At 45.5% G+C, this 21,084-nt stretch overlaps 1 long non-coding RNA gene across 4 annotated transcripts in view; it reads right to left on the bottom strand.

Annotated features, from left to right (window-relative positions):
* LOC141581584 (uncharacterized) overlaps window positions 1-21,084 on the bottom strand; it is an 81,759-nt gene that overhangs the window by 16,384 nt on the left and 44,291 nt on the right. For 3 of the 4 annotated variants that reach the window (XR_012514275.1, XR_012514274.1, XR_012514277.1), the window contains 2 exons: window positions 17,985-18,059; window positions 3,050-16,582 (listed from right to left, as the gene is read on the bottom strand). This is a non-coding gene — a long non-coding RNA (uncharacterized LOC141581584). Of the gene's footprint in view, window positions 1-3,049; window positions 16,583-17,984; window positions 18,060-21,084 lie in introns of those variants that run through there. The other variant, XR_012514276.1, reaches the window with a different exon arrangement.

Here is a 21,084-nt window from a genome sequence, read left to right as displayed (position 1 = left end):
TGTCCCTCCTCCTGACACTCAGCCAGTGGCTTGCAGCAGGGCACTGCCCACAGTGTGAGGTGCCATTTATCTGACAGCGATGTAGTGAAGGGCTCATGCAAACCCTGTTTGCTGGGACTCTGGGCTGGAACTCTCGACCGCGGACCGCTGGTATCCGGCTCAGGAGGAACTTGTTAGCCTTGTGAACTGCTGGACTTGCCCTTCCTCTCTACCTAGGAGGCCATTTTTCTTTTCCAATGGCACCTTTACTTTCGATTTGGTATGGGTTAAGATACTGGCGGCTCTTTGTTCTCTGAGTTGTAAAACGGGGAGAGCTATTCTTCTGAGCAAGGTGATCTGCTGGTTGATAATGATGATATGAGCAAGAAATAGCAGATGTGTTTTAGTGTCTACACTGAAGGACCTTCCAAAGCCCTCATCCCAAGCTCAGATGCAGGGCTCCATGCAGCTGTGATCTTGTCCGTAACTGCATTAGTCAGGGTTCTCCAGAAAAACAGAAGTAACAGGAGATGACAGAGGACAATTTTAAAAAATTTGCTCATGTGATTGTGGAGGGGGAGAATCCAAAATCAGTGGTGCAGGTCAGCAGCTGGAAACTCAGGCAAGAGTCAGGGGTGCGGGGTTGAGGTGGACTGTCCTCCTCCATGGAAACCACCGTCTTTATTAGTAGGGCCTATGGCTGGCTGAGTGGGGCCCACCCAGTTCCAGAGCGTAATCTCCTTTACTTCAAGTTAACTGACTGCAGCTACTGGGCACGTCTGCAGAATGCCTTCACAGCAACACCTAGATTCATGCTTGATTAAATACGGGAAAAGAATTGCTTATGGAAGTGTCCACATAAACAAGTTTTGAAGGGATTGGTTTTAAGTTTTATGGTAAAAAAACACAGAAGGTAATTAACATTCAGGAAATATTTACACTTGGTCAGTTGCAGTGGCTCATGCCTGTAATCCCAGCACATTGGTAGGCTGAGGTAGAAGGACTGCTTGAGGCTAGGAGTTCAAGACCAGTGTGGGCAGCATAGGGAAACCCTGTCTCTACAGAAAAAAAAAATTTAAGTAGCTGGGCGTGGTGGTATATGCCTGTAGTCCCAGCTACTGGGGAGGCTAAGGTGGGAGGATCACTTGAGCACAGGAGGTCAAGGCTGCAGTGAGCCATACTCACACCACTGCACTCCAGCCTGGGCAATGGAGCAAGACCCTGTTTCAAAGAAAAAGATAGAACAAAAGGGAGGGAGGGAGGGAGGGAAAGAAGGAAGGAAGGGAGGGAGGGAGGGAGGGAGGGAAGAAATTGAAAGAAGCAAAAGATTTACCCTTGGTTTACCCTTGCCAGTCGTCAAAGAAATGCAATTTAAAACAAGATTCCACTGTTCACTTTGCAAATCGATGAGATGCTGTTCTTTGTCTGATATTTTTAGACCCCTTATTGTCCCCAAAGTCATGTTCATGGACCGTGATCCCTCATTTTTTCCATAACAACACTTCATCCTAAATTTCTTAGGTGTCTTGATTTTCTGTCAAATTGAGGCAGGATAGGAAAGAGACTGGGTCCTGCCGACACGTGACAGAGCACCCCAGGTCCAGATGGGCCTCACACATCCAGGCACGTTCCCTCCCCAGCTTGCACCCCTTCAAAAGCGCACTGGGTCACGGAGGAGAAAGGTTGGGCTCCTAGGTCTGCTGACCAGGCTGAATTCCTGACCATACAAGGAAGAGCCTGTCTGTCTCTCTGAGTGATACCTTCTGAGGTCGCTGAAGCAGGACTCTGGAGATCCCCATAGGGACCTGACCAGGTCCAGCTGCCTGAAGACCAGAGGGAGTGCAGCCTGACCCTCATGCCTTTGTCACGGTAATATTAAAATCACCGCCCAGGGAGGGGCTCCTCTGCCATTTTCTGGTCACCTGACGCATGTTAGGGCAGGAAGTCCCACCATGCAAGCAAAGTAGGACCCAGACCTCCCCTGAGCATGCCCAGACATCACTCCGTCCCTGCTTCACCTTCCTGCAGATGGCAGGCAGGGCACTGGTGTCCAGATCCCTCCGGCGGCTGCTCTGAGTGCCCAGCCCCAGCCTGTGAGCCCGGCCTGAGAAGAATCCCCAGCCAGCCTGGTGCCACCTCCACTCACAGAAAAGTCAAAGACCTCAAAGTCTGGATGCAGTCACAAAATAAGCTCGTTCCTGAGCTTCTGTCAAAAGTCAGGGAGGGAGGGGTTTTGAGTCACTGGGAGGGACAGGAAACCAGATAACCAAGAAGGCGCAGTGGAGCCCTGGAGCTGCTCGCCCAGCAAATGTCAGCAGGCCCTGTGGGTGCCGGGACACAGGCCAGAAGGCAGGTCACCAAGATGGAGGCTCCTTCCCTCACCGAATTATGTTTAAAGTTGATACAGTGTAACTGCTCACCTGGAGAGAACGTATGAAAACGTTAAATTATATGTGGCCTGAGGACATCAAAGCCACGGTGAAATGCAGGACCCTCGGGGGTCCCTAGGCTGCCCTCGCCTGCGGCCTGGCTGTGCCGCCACCTCCCTGGGCTGCGATCAGATATGCATGTGAGCATCTCAACAAGGTCATCCTGACCTCAGCACACACCAAGCTAGCTCACTGCACTCCTCTGGCGTATGGCGGGGCTGTGGTACCCCTTAAAATTGTCCTCAGTAGGATAAAGAATTGAAGGAAAAAATCGGCAAAAAGCTTTTTTTTCTTGCAAATAAAAAAAAATATGACAAACATAGCAAGTAAAAAGAGTGGGAGAAGAGAATCAAACTAGCTTTAAAAATACATCATCTCCCAGAAGTCAGGAAGAACATGATTAGCATATATGACTATGCAAACATCAAACAAATTAAACTAATGCATGCGTTTTAAATACCATAAACAAATTAGAAATCCATTTTAAAATATTTACAAGTATTTACAACATAGAAAACATATCAAGACCTAATTTCCTTACTATACAAATACTACTCATAAATTGATGAGGAAGAAAACTTAAATCACCTTACACAAGAAAAAGGAAAATTTAAAAACACAAACATTAAAATAAGTACACATTTAACATATAATTATAAAGGAAATTTAAATAAAAAGACATAGGTTTTTACCTGCCAGATAAAAATCCAGATAAAGAGCTTGGTGATTTTCAGTAAGGCCAGGAATAAGCAAACACCCCTTCATGTGAGTGGAATTGGCCACAGCCCCCAGAGGATATTTGCACGGTAGCTGTGATTTAAAATGCAAGCCCCCCTTATGCTAGTGATTCCACTTCCAGAAACATACCTAATGCTTGATCCAGGCTGCAGGTATACGTTGCACAGTGTTCCCTGCAGCATTCCCTGAATCTGGAAAAACAGTCGGAAGGAAGCTAAGTGTTCACATATAGATAGATGTCTGTTAAAATTATTCTAGAATGTCCTCCCAAACAGCACGCCGTCTTCTAAAAGAATGAGGTACACATATATTTGCTGACATGGCAAATGGTCTAAGTAATATTCCATGAAGGCAGGGAGCAAAATGCAGAAGTAGAATAGCATTTGAGCAAACGCTTCTGGAAGGATGCCCACCAAAATATGTCCAGAGTGGCGAGCTCATAGGGACAAGGCAGGGATTCAAAAAGAAACGTCATTTTTCACTGTGTGCCATTCAGTAACATTGGAAACGTTGCCCATAAGCACACACACATCACTTTTATAGTAAGAAACTAACTTAAAATGTTTAAAAATTAAAACAATAAAACAGATATTGAAAGGATATCAACATACTGAACTATTTTGACAGCTCTGAATTTCAAGAGATAGTTTGGTATGAAAAGTCATTAAGGGTGAAAGAGACCATTGGATATGATATTTTTAGTAGAATGCCTTGTTAAATGGAATATCTACTACTATTAGTTAGGATATAAAGATAAGTATTAATATAATATTCCTGGTCAGGCACAGTGGTTCACGCCTGTAACTCCAGCATTTTGGGAAGCTTAGGCAGGTGGATCACTTGAAGCCAGGAGTTCAAGACCATCCTGGCCAACATGGTGAAACCTCATCTCTACCAAAAATACAAAAAAAAAAAAAAAAAGCCGGGTATGGTGGCACACGCCTGTAATCCCAGCTACTCATAGAGCTGAGGCACGAGAATCACTTGAACCCGGGAGTTGGAGGTTGCAGTGAGCAGAGATTGAGATTGTGCCGCTGCACTCCAGCTTAGGTGACAGAGTAAAACTCCATCTCAAATCAAGCCCCCTTTAACATTCTGCATTATAATATTTATGAATATTTGTAACACTTTGATTCACAACTTCACGATTGAAGACTCTACTGAACGTACTTTACTACTGAAGGAAGAAGATACCTGTCATAGTTACTGACAATTTATTTTACCACCTTAAGTTTTACATTATTATTCCCTCTTAAAAATGATATAGTCATCAGAGTTCTTTCGTTTTGCCAGATGTGAGTGAACCTTTTATCAAAAGGGAGGTTTGAAGATGATGTACATTTTTTTTCTCTGCAACGCATATTCAGACTATTTGGGAGGTTGGCTTGTAGATTTCTCTGAGGTGGACCTAGTTCCTTCCTACTGGAGCTCACTACCAGAGCTCAGCCTGTTCCTAAGATAGCCAGTCCGTGGCATTGCACATCTTAACAAGTAAGATTTCAAATGGTGACTGTGATTCTTTGTAGAAATATAGGAAGAGCAATCTCTCTCCAGTCGTTTTTTTCTGGCATTCCCTGCTTGTAGTCACAGTTCAATCAAACTGCCAACCCACTGCTTCCAGACTTAGTTCATTAGCTAATTTCTTCCCTGGGCCTGGAACTTCTTTATTTCTTCTACTCCAATCCCCCGAAAGAGTTGAAAGGAGAGTAAAGAAAAAATAAGAAGACAATCTCCACCAATGACCGGATTCACTTCTTATAAGAAATCAATGACAAAGTATTTTAGGCAATTAAAAATATAAAGCATTAGTTTAGATGTGCCCATCAGCAATGACTGATTTGCAACATTTTACTGAAAGATTGAAGAGCCTGGAGAATACACACCGCATGGAGCCCACGGAGCTCATTAAAACGCTCGCCATCTTCTCCTGAGGGAGAAACAAATTCTCAGGAGAGGGCATTCCAAAATGATCCACTTACCACCTCACTCCTGCTCCCGGGGTGACAGCCACTCACAGAATCGGCAGAACATTAGCATGACATCCGCTTTAAAGGTAGAAAATGTCTCATAAAATAATTTTAATTATACACACAAGAAGGATTTGGGGACGCTTTTTTTTTCCCTCCAGTGATTTGAAAAACTTAAAATATGTTTTTCAATTTGGCAAAGGTAACCTGGAAGTTCTCATCATGTAAACAAGGGGTAGACACTTTAGTATTTGATGTTGTGTTTGCTTGGGAAGATACAAATGAAAAAGAAAGACCTGATAATGAGCTCCCTGCCCAAACGGATAGGCTCAGTGAAGCTCAGCATTCCCGCACGAGAGCAGTGTGGGTGTCCTCACGGTGTCCACTGATCTGAAACCCAAGGCAGATGGGGTGGGGGTGAAACAGACTCTGCATAATTCCCCACAGCATGAAAAAAAAAAAAGTTTGTCATGATAGGAAAATTACATGAAATTGACAGGTTTTTCACACATTTAAAATGTACTAATAAAAGCCATGAGCTCTTGTGTTATAACTCGTCCAACAACGGCTGTGTCTAGGAAGCTCGCGTCTTCATGGCAGCCCTCTGACTGTCTCTGTCACCTTGAGTTCACACTGCCCCTCATTCCCTCAGTTCGGATCACGGTCTGTGGAGACCGCTTTCTTCGTTGCCAAAATTCTTCTAAAACAATGGTCAAAGGACTCTGCGCGTGCCTTCCTGCCAGCAGCCTCTCGGGGCTTCACCTCTTCAGCAAGCCCTGACTATTTCTCATCCCCTAATCCCTCCATTCCCTTCCCGCGCTGCGTTTCCCATCTGTAGTTCAGAACCCACGGGTCTACAGAAGTCAAGGATGTGACTGGGTGTAAAAGACACAGCCTCTGAACCAGCCTGCCAGGAGGGGTCAGGACCATACCCGGGACAAACGCGGTCTCTCCCCACACACAAACCTCACTGCCCCTGGGCCTGGGCAGCAGCCGTGACATTTCGGGGTGGTGGGGGGCAGAGTATATCACACCGTGAGATGCTCCCACACAAAAGTGTTTTAGAACAACTGATTGTGGGAAGGACCGCATATCATGTCCACCATATTTATATACAAAGTTTCTGAGAAGTCCTGAATGAAAAAAAGAAAACAAACCTATCTTTCACTCTACTGTTCCTAAAGCGATTTGACCTCAGAAGTCTTTTGTAGATAGCACCTGTTAGCATTCCCTCAGAATTGTCTCAGTACATACATTTCGGGAATAATATTTTGTAAGATTCCATCGCAATGAAGCAATTCGCTGCTTGCTGCAGTGAGCCGGGAGAACAGAGAGCCCTCGAGGAGAAAGTACAGATTGTGAGCTTCTCAGCACTCTACAGAGGCAAAACATCACCAGGTTAAGTCTCATCAAAACCAGCCACCACCAGCTTATACTCCTCAGTCCTCAATGGAATCCACAGTGACAACAGACACCGATTTTAGATTGAAAAGGCAGCAAAGCAGTGAGGTTTTACCTTAACAAACAGTCGCTGACACCCTGATGAACCAGGGTGCTGGAACCACGGTAGGCTACAGTGCGCCAGCTCAGCAGGTGGCCCTCCTGGTAACTGCTGGTCGGTCTTGGCCATTTGGGATGTCTTGATTAGAGAAGTCAAAGAAAAGCACTCTGGGCATTTGCATGTGAGTGGGAAAGAGCACCCCACAGAGGCAGCAGGCAGAAGGATGTGGCCCCAGGATTTTCCTGGGGAAAGGGGCAGCAACAACTGTGTAATATGGAAAGATGACATCAAGCCCAACACAATAGGGAATTTTTCTAGATGCATATTCTCCATTTGGCCCTGTTTAAAGGGCTCTGCATTCATTTACCCCTTTATGACTCGCAACAATCCCATATGGTAGGCAAGATTGCCTCCACTTTACAGATAAGGAAACTGAGGCAGCGGGAGGTGGGATATCTTGCCCTTGGCTACACAACGAGGAAGTGGTGAGCGAGGCTGAAGCCAGGCCGCTGACTCTGGAATCTGTGCCTTTTGCCCTCACCAGGCTTCATTCTGCGGCTTACATTTTCTTCGTGAAAAATCACAGACGGCAGGCAGATGTCAAGAAGTTGGCATCATGAAAAAGATGGCCCCGTAGATGCAATCGAGCCACATTCCCCCTCCCCTCCCTCTGCTAATGTGAACGTAACGACGAGTGCTCGCCACCACCCAGCCGAGTCCGGACAGGAGGATGCCCCAGACAGGCCGGAAAAGTCTGAGGCTGCCAGATCTGAGGCCATGAGGGTCGTGCGTGAGAAGTTCCGTAGTTGGGGAGTGTGCCTGGGATGCCCCAGAGCTGGGCCTTCCAGAGACATTTGCACGGAGGCATCCGGGGAAAGTCCAGCTGCTCTCAACTGGAGCAGGCCTCAGAACCACCTGGGGCCTTGGTAAAACCGGGTGTGGCGGCCCTGCGGGAGTTTCCGACTCAGGAGGTCGCGACTCAGGCCTGAGAACCTGCCCTCCCTGCAAGTTCCCGTGATGCCGATGCTGCTGCGCTGGGACCCGGCTTTGGGTTCTGCGTGTCGGGAGCATCTCCGGGGACTCGGCAGCCACGCCCCATCTTCCTGTTTGTTTGCCTTCGTCACTCTGGCCCCCACCCTCCTCCATCCTCTCCTTCCGTTTGATTGGCAGTCACTATCCTTTATGGACTCAGGGCAAAGCCTTTTCTGACACCAGAAATCTGGGTGTCTCGGGGAAGGGACCTTCTATGCTGCCTGTTCTTCCCACAGAGCGCGGTCACATGCACAGGCTGTGCCTGCCCTCTTGGCCCAGAGGCCACGCGTTCTGGGAAGGCGACACCATACTGAGCTGTGCATGGCAGTCTCCCCTGACGTGGCAGCGTCTGCCATGTGTGATGGGTTCCATAAACATTTGCTGAATCAGTGAGCGGATTGATCCCTCTTGAGGTCATCCCTTCGGAAGAGGATGTCTGGGGATTCTTTCTGGAGCTTCTTACCTGCGTGAGTCTGGAGTTGCCAGCCTTGCTGCCACTGCTCCTTCCAAGGGCCGGCAATCCCTCCTCCCTCCCTGTGTTGCCCATTCAGAACTCACCAGTCAGCCACACCCCACGCAGTGCAGGTACGGTGACCGTGGAATCCACTGCCTGAGCTGGGACAGTGAGTATGACAGGAGCACTATTAATCATCCATTCAGGGCTGAAAGGCGTCCATCTGAACTGTGCTGTCCCAGGAGAACCAGGACACAGGATCAGCCCAGGTGAGGAACATCCCTGCAGGGCTGCCCTGCCGGCTAACAAGCCCTCTGCTGATGGCTTCTTGGGGACAGGTGGCCATCCTTGGTCAAGCCCTGCTGACAGAGCCAGCAGGTGTAAAGCATCCCAGCCCACAATGAGGAGAGGGCGTGGCACAGATGCAGCGGATCCTTCACAGGTGTCAGCACAAAGGGCAGGTATCCGGCACAAGCTACACCTGTGAAACCCGTGCTACTCTTGCTCATGGAGTAGGGGGACTGCAGGGTCTCCAACCAATGACGCTCCCTGATGCGTGGAGAGAGGAGGACCACATCTGGGAAGGCAACATTCCTGGGGACTCCCCAGAAGTCGCCACTGCTCTAAAGGTGACAGTTTTAGGGTGCCATCTGCAAATGAGCATTGGAGTAGCCTGGGGCTCACCTCATAAGAGAGGGCCGACCGCGGCTGGAGGGGCTGAGGGCCTGTGGGAGCAGAGCACTGGCTGCCGAGGGGGAGCTGCAGAGAGGAAGAAAACGGGCCTCTCCTGGTTGGCACGTTGTGTACCAGCTCCAGACCCAGAAATAGGGCAGAGAGTTTCTTGGTCTGTTGAGCCCCTCTTCTGCAGCACTGAGCCGCCACTACCCCCAGATCCTAGCACTTAGGAGGGGGCCGTTCAACTGGGCATTAAAAAGCAGCCTGGACACCAAATCAACTTTTATTACCTTGTTTGTCTAGAAAAATCTGTTCTAAATTCCAAACAACAGACTTAAACATGAGCTGTGGGACACTACCCATTTGTAAATTGGAGCTGTCAGGAGAAGAAAGCCCCGATCTGACCCCAGTATAGAAAACAATCTGGCATGATCTGTGCCGACAGCAGTGGGAATCACTAGTGCTATAAATAAAACAGGAACAAGAATTATTACATGAAAGGCTTTAGAGGAAGAAATGTTCCTTTTTGAAAAACAGCATCCATCTGTGCAGTGGTAAGAGGTGCTTAGTGATCGTTCAATTAGAAGCAAAAATAAAGACTAAAGAGATAAGGCCCGCATTCCCAGGGAAAGCTAATTATAAAGACTTTAAGCTGATGAACTTTAGATCAAAGCTTGGAGTCCTCTGATAAGATCGTGTACTCATTAATAGAACACAGAGTCATCAGCTTATTTTTAGCCCAGTAACTGGAATATTCTCAGCATCACATGATCACATTGTGACACAGGTGCCCCAAAATTAGGGCAGGTTTTGTTTTTCTCTTTTTGGGAGCAAAGTGCTAGGTCTGTTTGAAAATACAAACTCCTCCTGTAAACAGTGATTCCTCTCTCTCCCAGATCTGGGGCTCTATTTTTTTTTTTTTTTTTTTTTTTTTTTTTTTTTTTTTTTTTTGACATGGAGTTTTGTTCTTGTTGCCCAGGCTGGAGTGCAGTGGCATGATCTTAGCTCAACACAACCTCTGCCTCCCTGGTTCCCGAGTAGCTGGGATTATAGGCATGCGCCATCACGCCCGGCTAATTTTGTATTTTTAGTAGAGATGGGGTTTCTCCATGTTAGTCAGGCTGGTCTCAAACTCCCAGCCTCGGGTGATCTGCCCACCTGACCTCCCAAAGTGCTGGGATTACAGGCATGAACCACTGTCCCCAGAAGACACTATATTTTTATTGTATATATAGAGAGCCGTGTAGGATTAAACAGGGCCCTTTCATTTATTCATTTCTTTTTAATTTTTGTGAAGACAGTGTATCACTATATTGACCAGGCTGGTCTTAAACTCCTGGCCTCAAGTGATCCTCATGCCTTGACCTCCCAAAGCGCTGGGATTACAGGTGTGAGCCACCACACCCAGCCAAACAGGGCCATTCTAAGTTTAAGAATACATAAAATTCCATCACATATCTATTTACACATAAACTTTAAGAACACAAACTTCACCACACTATGTTTAAAAAGCACTGATGAGTTTTCTCGAACTGTTGTAGTAAGTGACCACGCCCTTGTGCCCCGTTGATGGATACAGTGCTGGAGATCAGAAGCCCAGGGGAGTCCCACTGGCTAAGACAGAGGTGTCATCAGGGCTGGCTCTTTCCGGGCTCCATGGCAGAGTGGGTCCCTGGCTTGGCAGCTTCTGGAGGCAGCCCACTCTTTGGCCCACAGCCCCTCCCTCTGACTTCAAAGCAGCCGTGGGCCCCTCACATGCTGAGCTTGGGTTTCCCGGTGTGAAGGTGTCAAGTGATGACAGTGGGCCTCCTGGACCATCCAGAACGGCCCCTCGCCCCAGCGTCGTGACCATCATCATGCCGGCATGGTGCCTTTGCCATGTGGGTGCGCAAATCTAGAGTCTCCAAGGATCCGGGTGTGGACATCTTGGGGGGGCCATCATCCTGCCCACCCCAACCATTGTACGATATCTGCTTTGCCCTCTTCTCCTGCCTGAAAAGTTGGTGCAAACATAATTGCAAGTTTTACTATCACCTTTAGAAAAATGGCAAAAACAGGCTTGGCACAGTGGCTCACGCTTCTATTCCCAGTACTTTGGGAAACCAAGGTGGGTGGATGGCTTGAGGCCAGGAGTTCAAGACCAGCCTGGCCAACATGGTGAAACCCTGTCTCTACTAAAAATACAAAAATTAGCTGGGTGTGGTGGTGGGTGCCTGTAATCCTGACTACTCAGGAGGCTGGGGCAGGAGAATTGCTTGAATCTGGGAGGTGGAGGTTGCAGTGAGCCAAGACCGCACCACTGCACTCCAATGTGGGCAACAACAGTGAAACTCCGTCTCAAAAAACAAACAAACAAACAAACAACAGCACTAAAGACAAAAGCCATATGACTTTTGCACTAACCTAATAGCATGTGTTTTCTTTAATTTCAAAGAGTTGGTCAACTTGTCTATGATCTTGGATACTGTGGGAGAAAAAACATCTAATCCCACTATTGCTGTATTTTTTACATTAAAGATTAAGAGTAGTTTTATGCAGAAAATCTTAGCATTGACGGGACCCAGGAAGGAATCCAATGGTCCCATTTTAGAGAATCCGAAAGCCTATGTTTGCGGGTTTCTACACAGTGGCCGCCTCTGGCCTGGCCCTGCCAGACCCCCACACACATGCGCGCTCACTCTTGCTAAAATCTCTTTCATTCTTCCTTTCCTTCTGTCTCTGCCAGGGCCCAACCTGATGATTTCTGGAAGGCAGTGCTGAGCCCCACCCAGTCTGGAAGAGTTTATTTCTCCATCTGATTCCAGCTGATTTCATCCACCATGATTTTAACAACGCTTCATGGAGTGATGGCACTGAATCCCGATCTTTAACCCAGTCCTCTCCGCAGATCTTCACAGAGAACTTGCAAGTGTCTATTAGCCATGTATACACCCTGAACTCCTACTGTGCCTAATTTAATAGGTCCAAATAGGACTTCTCTACTAGAAAATCTGCCCTAAATTTTGGATTCTCCATCTTGGCTAATAATGTCATCATATACTCAACGTATCAAATGCAGAAGCCCTGATGTCAACATGCATCCTTCTCTCTCTGTGCCCAACTCTACCCATTCTAAGAAGTGTCTTTCACATCCTGCCTTTCTCTTCCTTGAAACATCTTAAGACATAAACATGGTGGGCACAGAAAGTAATAAGTACTCTTTGCCTTCCTAGACAATGTTTCAACACATCATCTGTCCAAGGTGCAAGGGTGGAATTCCCTTATGGTTGCTATAATGCAATTACCTGTCACGCTTATGGAGTTCTACTGAATGAAAGTTTCCAAGACATATCAATGGCAACATGCTATCCAAACGCCATTGCCACTGCTGTGCTGTTTTCCTGTTGACAGGAGTCATTATGACAGCATGTTGTTCCATGGTTCTAAATGGGATCTTCGGAAAAAAAAAAAAAAAATCAGTAGTAAATGCAGCAACAGCACAACTAGAGTGTCATGAGTGATGTTGCCACAAAATTTCTGCCATCAAAACAACTGATGGCTTGATTTTTTTATTTATGAAATGATCCGTAATGCATCTGAAATGGCTCAGTAAACTCTCTGCTTATACAAACCAGCGTGCATTTTCATGCCCCTCCGACAGTTGAATGCCATTAAGCATTGAACATTTTGGTCACTCACTAAATCATTCTGGCTTTGGATGCTCTCTGTACATGATTTGACACATATCTCCTCCTTTAAGGCTACAATCCCATTAAAATCTCCATGGCTGTTCCTAGCTCCAGCTTGGCAACTCATTTCAACTCAAGTTGAAATCGACTTGGATTTGCTACAGATAGGCTTTTAAAACCTGATGTAAATTAGCCACAGTTGTCTCTTCAACATTGAAAAAAAAAAGTCTCATTAATTAAGAGTGATTTTGGCATTTTCTGTGGCTAGCTCACATAAACTGACAGTCACTCTTTCATCATGCTTCTAGTTACCATGCTCCTTCATTTTAGCATGCTGAATAATCTGAGACACTGCTGATTTCATCCCGAGGTCTTGTAATAGTTTGTTCTTATCACATTTATTTCATTTTAAATTTGTTTTTATTTTTGCTTCTGAATCATACTCAGCTGTCTCTATTTCTTGTATTTCAGGTCATATTCTATCTCAGATTCCTGTTTATATTGCTCGAGAATATCTGTGTGTAAGTTTTTACATATAGCATGTGTAGGTGGAAAACTGGCATGTGTTAAAAATGTTTTTATTTTGCCCTAACACTTTGTTGGATATTGGCATAGCATAGAATTCTAGGTTTGTCTTAGTTCATTTTGGATGCTATAACAAAATCCCGTAAGCTGAGTGGCTTATAAGCAACATAAAGTTTTTTCTCACAGTTCTAGGGACTGGAAGTCCAAGTTCAAGGCACTGGTGAGGGCTATGTTCTGCTTCATAGAAGGCCGTTTCCTACAGGGTTCTCACGGTGGGAGGGGCGAGAGAGCTCTCTGGGGCCTCTTCAATCCATTCAGGAGGGCTCCACCCTTCAGGCCCAGTCACCTCAGAGGCCCCCACCCCCAAATGCCATCACCTTAGAGATTAGGATTTCAACACAGGAATTTCAGGGAGGCACAAACATTCAGACCGTTGCAAGGTTGAAGTTTATTTTTCTCAAAACTTGAATTACAAAGTCCCTGGTTCAGGGACTTCATGCTCGCTGCTGTCTCTGCCAAGAACATCCTGGCGTCTGCAGGTCGATCTCCTTCCAGCCTCCTTCCCTCCTGCGAATCTTCATTCAAAGCTGGCTTCTGAGCGAGGCCTTGCCTGGACACCTTCCCCAGGCTGCCGCCTACCTCCCTGCTCAGCATTTCGTTTCTCCTTTATGCGCTCTATTTCTCTCTCTTAAGCCTTTAACACCATCTAACATTCACTGTATTTCACCCGTCCATCTTGTTGGTTGCTGGTCCTCTCACAGTGGAATCTAAGCTTCGTGAAGGCAGGAACCTTCGTCCAGAACAGCGTGTGGCTCCTAGAACATGCTGAGGACATACCTGCTGATTGGTGGCCCTGTGGTCTGGCAGCATCGTCTCACAGACAGGGCGCCTGGTGTTTCTGCCTGCCTCGTCCCTTCTTATATAACCTGGGGCTTGTTTACATTTTATCCGCTCTGCAAGTTTTGGGGGTTATCTCTCCATCTTTGCTCTTCTAAAATTACATGTTACATTTCCGAGAATGGCTCTGTATTCGTAAATTATTCTACTTGGCCATTAACTTGTTTATCAAAACTTAAATCATTTGCAGCTCAAGGACATGATTTGCCTGTGATTTCTTTGATCTACGCTTCACTCTTTTTTTTCTTTTTCTTTTTTTTTTTTTTTTTTTTGAGATACAGTCTTGCTCTGTCACCCAGGCTGGAGCACAGTGATGCCACCTCTGCTCACTGCAAACTCTGCCTCGTGGATTTAAGCAACTTTCCTGCCTCAGCCTGGGACTGAATAGCTGGGACTACAGGCGCGCACCATCATACCCGGCTAATTTTTGTATTTTTCGTAGAGATGGGGTTTCGCCATGTTGGCCATGCTGGTCTCGAACTTCTGACCTTGTGATCCACCTGCCTCTGCCTCCCAAAGAGCTGGGATTATAGGCATGAGCCACTGCAGCCAGCCAACTTCACTCTTATTTCTGAAAGTCTTGAATCCACTTTTCATATCTTTACCATATCTGTTAATTCCCTTTTATTTTATGAGCTGAAATTTTCTCAACATTGTTTTCCAGCTCACAGTTGGTTCGTCCATCCCATCCATTCTGTGACTTCGTATATCCAGAAATGTTTAATTTTAGCGTATTTAATAAGAACTTTTTTGTTCTCAGATAGCTCCTCTTTCAAAGCAACTTATTCATGTTTTATGAAGGAATTATCCTCTTGATGCTCGCTAAATACTAATTAGAACATTTTAAATTCCTTTCTGTTCTGTAAATCGCTGCTGCTCTCAACGGTTACTTGCTTCATGGCTTGATTGTTCTCTTTCATGCTCTTCATTTTTGCAAGTATCTGGTGACTCTTGCTTTTCCTAGAGTTTTGAATGAGGAACTGCTTGCTGGGGTCTGTGCTTTGCTGGTGGTGTGGATCCGCAACCCCGTGGATCTCCATGCACCTGGACCTCGTGAATCCCGGAAGCCACACAGAGGGTGGATCAGAAACATGCAGGATAGCAACGGCCCACACTGGCCATGCTCAGATACAGTTCACTCGGGCGTATTTCTGCCCTAGTAAAAGCTTCATTTCTTTCAAAAAACAGCTCTCCTCTCTTCCTTTTCTTCTGCAGGGAACTGGGGCTACCGGAGGTTGCCTTCTGTTCTCGGGGCCCTTTCTAGGCGTGGGGTTCACTTTCTTTACAGAATGGTTCTCAGCCTTTAGCTAAAGGTTTTAAGAGAAGACCTTAAGGAGTAACTGCACTAAGTAAAGTACTTTGAAACTCATCGTTTCTGGTATTTGCATATTTAATTCACAAAGTGAAACTTCTCTGAGGCCCCCCTGGGAAGCTCTGGGCTGGCAGTTCCCTTTGCCCTCCCTCCCCGTACCTTCTCTCCTGCAGAACTCCTCACCAGGGATGCCTTGCCTGGGAAGATCTTCTGTCTTAGTTCCTAGCACATTGTTAGGGCTTTATTCCTTCTTAGGAGGCATTTTTTCTGTCATTCAAATTGGAGATTGACAAGAGAAGGGGAGGGTAGCCCAGTTCCTCTGTTACTGAACATTAATTGACAGAACAAACAGGACTGAAAAGTAAGTGTATAATCTTCATATCCCAACCACCGAAGGCTCAGTAAGGAGCTCTGAAACATCACAGTTTTCCTTAAACTTTTGAAACTTTTTTTCTGGATATATTTTTCTGAACTTCAGAGCCATGTACAGGATTCAAGATTCTAAATATATCATTCTCTGCACACAGGAGCAGCAGACGCTCTGTGGTTCAAGATTCATGAGGAATTACTCAGCCAGGCCACACAATTACAATTAGTAACATCATCTGACTTCTAGGTGAACACTTAGTATTTTGTTGTTTAAAAAAGAAAAATAGCACAGAATTTGTTTTGTCTTTATTTCCAAATAACAATGTGTACCAAGAAGAAACCGTAACTTTTTCAGCAGCGACAAAAAGACAGCGCACATGCGCCTCCCACACCTTGTAGAGCTATCCAGGCTGTGAAATCAGCAAGCAGGCCTGGGCCTGAGCGTCAGCGGGCAGAATGCTGTCATTGCCAAACAATTTAGACCCATGCGCTTCTTGAGAAACCAAGCCATAAGTTCTATTTCTCCATTTTATGATTTTATATTTACATCTCCCATTCTATTAACAACACTGTTAAATATTCAGATATTAAACTTGCAAGTCAAGCATACTTAGAATTCCTCCAAAAAGCTGCCACTTCTCCCCCCTCCAATTTCAAACCTTCCCTCCACCCACCAAATTGCTGATTATTGGCTTCATTTCATCCTGAACACACTAAACTAAAAAAAGCAAAGAGTTCAAAGAGACCCAAAGAAGCAGGTGTGCACAAACGTGTACACACACGCGTGTCTGCGACAGTCGCTCACCAGCCGTCGTCAATGGGTACTACAAAAACACTGGAAATGAAAAGATAATGATTCTGTTGATTTTAAAAAAAAAATCTCTTTTTTGTTCTGGTAGCTCAGAAGACTTCCATTTCAATTCAAACCTCCAGAAAAGTTAGAATTCTAGCACCTCTAAGGGGGATGTTTGGAAACTTACCCAAATCAGCATGAGAGAAGCTGATGCCTGTGGACCTCAGATTCTGCCTTCGTCTCCTGACATAAAGAAACACACATCAAAATGATCACATCATCCATTCCCATGGGGTGCAGGTCAGTGAGCAAAAGTGGACTCACCTTGTTCTCCTTCTGAGGGAGGTTAGTATTTTTCTTTTTAACTTTTCTCAGTATGACCCATGGCTAATTACATTTTTATGCTAATACTTTATAGTTGAATTGTGCTGTCCTAAGGAATGTTTTCTATTTTAAATTTCCTGTTTAGAAGGGGTATAGATCGAATTTTGGGAAATGTCTTCCTTCATATTTTGGTTAAACAAGTAACACAATATTAATTTGGATAGAAAATAATAATTCCAAATATACAGATGAGAAGTAAGAAAAAAACATTTAAAAAGTTCCAACCCCAGCCCTTGCCCCGTCCGTCTTTTCTCTTCCGGGCCCCAGTGGCTGTCCCGTCCACCTGTATGCCCGTGCACACCCACTGTGTAGCTCCCACTAGTAAATGAGAACATGCAGTATTTGATTTTCTGATTCTGCATTAATCCTGTTGGCTACTATGCTCACTATTTGGGTGATGGGTTCAAGAAAAGACCAAACCGCAGCATTACACAATATATCCACGCAATGAACTGGCACATGTACCCCCTGAATCTAATATTAAAAATAAAAGTAAAATCCTACATTCTAGAGATGCTGACTGTGAGTGCTGTGTGTCCGACCCTCGGGACTGTGTGTGTGTGTGTGTGTGTGTGTGTGTGTGTGTGTGTGTGTGTGAAGCTGTTCTCGGGCAAGTTTCCATCAGTCAGGACCTGGGGTGTTTCAGCAGCTCCGCTGTCCTGGCTGGACTCTCTCCCTTCTGGCACTGCCACTCCCTATGCTTCTCAGGAAAAGCCAGGCCCCTCCTTCCTAGAATCCCCTTCCTCACTTGGTTCCAGGCAAGAGTTTGCCAAAGAGGCGCTGGAGTGAGCTGGAGAGAGGCTTTCCCTCCCCACAGGCCGCTGCAGGGAGCTGCATCTTCTGTTTGCAGACCAACTCTGCCTGGATGACAGCCCCCAGGACTGCGTGGGTTAGGGGGGTCCTTTTGCTGTCTCCCGGGTGATATTTGCAGCCAGAACACCCAGGACATCAGAAGCAGGGGCTGGGAGAGACGCCACGGCGGGCAGAGGCTGGAAGGGGAAGGAAGGGGAAGTAGGCAGATCTAAGGCTTGCTGAGGAATGGGGCTCCCTCCCCGCAGCCCCTGAGCCAGGCGCCCACGCATTCTGTCTCATTTCGTCCTCTCAGCACCTGTCAGGGAGGAGGAATCATCCTGCTTGGTAGATGGAAAACCCGTGAGCACATCCAGTCAGCCAGAGGCCATGAGCTAACATGTGTCAGAGCTGGGACCCAAGCCCTTTGGCTCTAAAACCATGCATTTGGCTCTCAGGAGCCCACACTTACAGAGAAAGAAAGGTGGGTGTCTTTGTCTGGAGCTGAAGACAATGGCGGCAGAGTTTCAGCGTGACATGGAGGGGCCTGTAAAAGGAAAAAGCAATGTGTCAGAGGAATGGAAGGAGAAGAATTCAAGCCTGCAAAGGAGGAACTCACCACTGAGAGAGTGTCCACAACAACATCTGGGCCGGCCCCAGAAGCAACGCGTAGTGGGTACCAGGTGAGGGAGCCTCAAGCACAAAGCTCTTCAACCTGCAAAGGGTGGGCAGGCTCCTTCTGACAGTCTTGACCCCATGTGCTCTGAGCAAGAGAGTCTTAAATGTTTGGAACCTAAACTCAATGTAGCTGCTAAAGGAGCCATATTAGTGTAGGGTGTTCTAGAAGATACGGCTAAGCCTAATGCTGGGTTAAAGTTTACCTTTTCCTAAATGTATCTCCCTTGAATTTGGGTATCTATGTGTCTGAATTTTTTCTCTTCATTTTGTAGTTCTGTAATCATTTGAGTCTTTTCTCCTGTAAAATTAGCTTCTGCGTCTGTTTTCATCCTCACCAATGTCTCAGCATTTGCTGTCTCCTAGCTAGGTAATATTTCTGAGATTCCTCTCCCAAGACCATAAAGCCAAAAATGGGAAACTTCTGCTAATAAATGAATCTCTCTTTCTAAGGATGGAGCAGGCCCCAAGAGGAGCTTGATCACTAGAGCTGTGAAAGGCAACCTGATTTTTTTCAGGTGTCAATTGCCAGTATCCCAGAAGACACAAAACCAGGAACGCGTGCTGTCGTGTGCTCTGTTGACCTCACGTGCCGAGGGTCTGTGTCTGGGAAGGGTCTGTCTGCCCATGTGCCCGAGTGCCTCTTCCTCTGTGGGCCTCCTCATACTTACATCTGCTTTCCTATCTCTTTATTAGACTTCTCTTTTTCTTTGTATCTGGTCATATTACATAACAGAAGTATAGTTTTATTAATTTTAGCTTGGTCTTTGTTCCCTATTCTTAATTTAAATTGACGATGACTACAACACTTAATTTGCTTTTCTAAAAACTAAGCAAAAGGAAGTCACTTTTCATTAAACGGCACTGATTGGTTTTCCCTGCAGTAGAAAAGAAGCTTTCCTGCCGCTGGCACGTGGCCTGTGATGAAGACGACTAGACCCATTGTTGCTTGTGCCTCTGCACAGCCCAAGTCCAGGGCACCCTTCCAAGGAGAGCCTCCTGGCAGAAGCCACGACCTTGGGCCTCCCAGCAAATGAGAGAACAGCTACCATTGCCCAGGTGATGCGCAGGGCACAGCAGACCTGCATTTCTCATGAAGAGAATGCTGGTCTCTGACACTGTGAGCTAGTAAAAAAATTCAGTGTTCTGTGTGCAAAAATGGTTATTACTTCTGGTTGTGTGAAAAAAAAAAAAAACATCATGCAGGACCGTTTAACAAGATGCCCTGAGGCCACTGGCAATGCCGAAAGATTAAAAATCAATATATTTCCTTGTGTTTATACATCTTCCAAGAATCTCATTACTAATAGATTCATAGTCAAAAATTCACACAGCATCCACCTGCTGACTGACAGCTGCTGAGGTATTTGTCCTTGATTAACAATTCAAAACAAAGTTTTCCAATACAATTTCAGAGGTGACTCTGCGACACCATTGTCGGTACACTCTAAAGCAAGGGGGAGGGGAAATGTGAGTTCGTTTTAGTTTTTAACTTTACATAAACTACGCGACCCTCACGCAGTGGTAGTGTGTAAAGGGGCAGAGGGGGCTTCAGTGCCTTCAGATAAGCATGGAACAGCTCTCTGGAACATATATTTTTTATTTTAAAATGTTGATAGAAAACTTTAGTTTATATTTTTAAAATCTGGCTATATTATAGAAAACTTTAGTTTATATTTTTAAAACCTGGCTATATTATGGCACAGGACATATCATCAGCATTAGAAGATTAAAACTTAGAGTTCAAGTAAATTCTCTATTTATTGCTGAGAACTTCAGATAGAAACACACCCACACACCTGAGATGAGGTGGCCCATACCTAGAGGTGTGTGTTCATACTGCTAACACAGCCTAAAACACACAGCACGACCCGTAAGAAAGTGCCCTCATTCCCACAAGCGTCTCAAATGCTTATTCTCTGGGTTTTTTTCTTTCTTCATTGTGTGCGTGTGTGTGTGTGTGTGTGTGTGTGTGTGTGTGTGTTAAGATAACTTTTTAAAAATTATTAGCTTGGTCTTTGTTTAAATTTTTAGCTTGGTCTTTGTTCCCTATTCTTAATTTAAATTGATGATGACTACAACACTTAATTTGCCTTTCTAAAAAGTAAGCAAAAGGAAGTCACTTTTCATTAAACAGCACTAATTGGTTTCCCCTACAGTAGAAAAGAAGCTTTTCTTATATTAAGTTATGGGATACATGTGCAGAACGTGCAGGTTTGTTACATAGGTATGCACACGCCATGGTGGTTTGCTGTGCCCATCAACCTGTCACCTACATGCCCCAGTTAAAAGACACAGACTGGCAAATTGGATAGAGTCAAGCCCCACTGGTGTGCTGTATTCAGGAGACCCATCTCACGTGCAAAGACACACATAGGCTCAAAATAAAGGGATGGAGGAATATTTACCAAGCAAATTGAAAGAAAAAAAAACAAAAGACTAATCCTAGTCTCTGATAAAATAGATTTTAAACCAACAAAGATCAAAAGAGACAAAGAAGGGCATTACATAATGGTAAAAGGATCAATGTAACAAGAAGAGCTAACGATCCTAAATATATATGCACCCAATACAGGCGCACCCAGATTCATAAAGCAAGTTCTTAGAGACCTACAAAGAGACTTAGACTCCCTTGTAATAATAGTGGGAGACTTTAACACCCCACCGTCAATATTAGACCAACAAGACAGAAAATTAACAAGGATATTCAGGAACTCAGCTCTGGACCAAGCAGATCTAATAGACATCTACAGAACTTTCTACCCAAAATCAACAGCATATACATTCTTCTCAGCACCACATCACACTTATTCTAAAAATTGACCACATAATTGGAAGGAAAACACTCCTCAGTAAATGCAAAATAATGGAAATCATAACAGTTTCTCGTTAGAACT

Source organism: Saimiri boliviensis, chromosome 16 (assembly GCF_048565385.1).
Source record: "Saimiri boliviensis isolate mSaiBol1 chromosome 16, mSaiBol1.pri, whole genome shotgun sequence".
Lineage (NCBI taxonomy): Eukaryota > Metazoa > Chordata > Mammalia > Primates > Cebidae > Saimiri > Saimiri boliviensis.
This window is presented reverse-complemented; position numbering and strand designations above follow the sequence as displayed.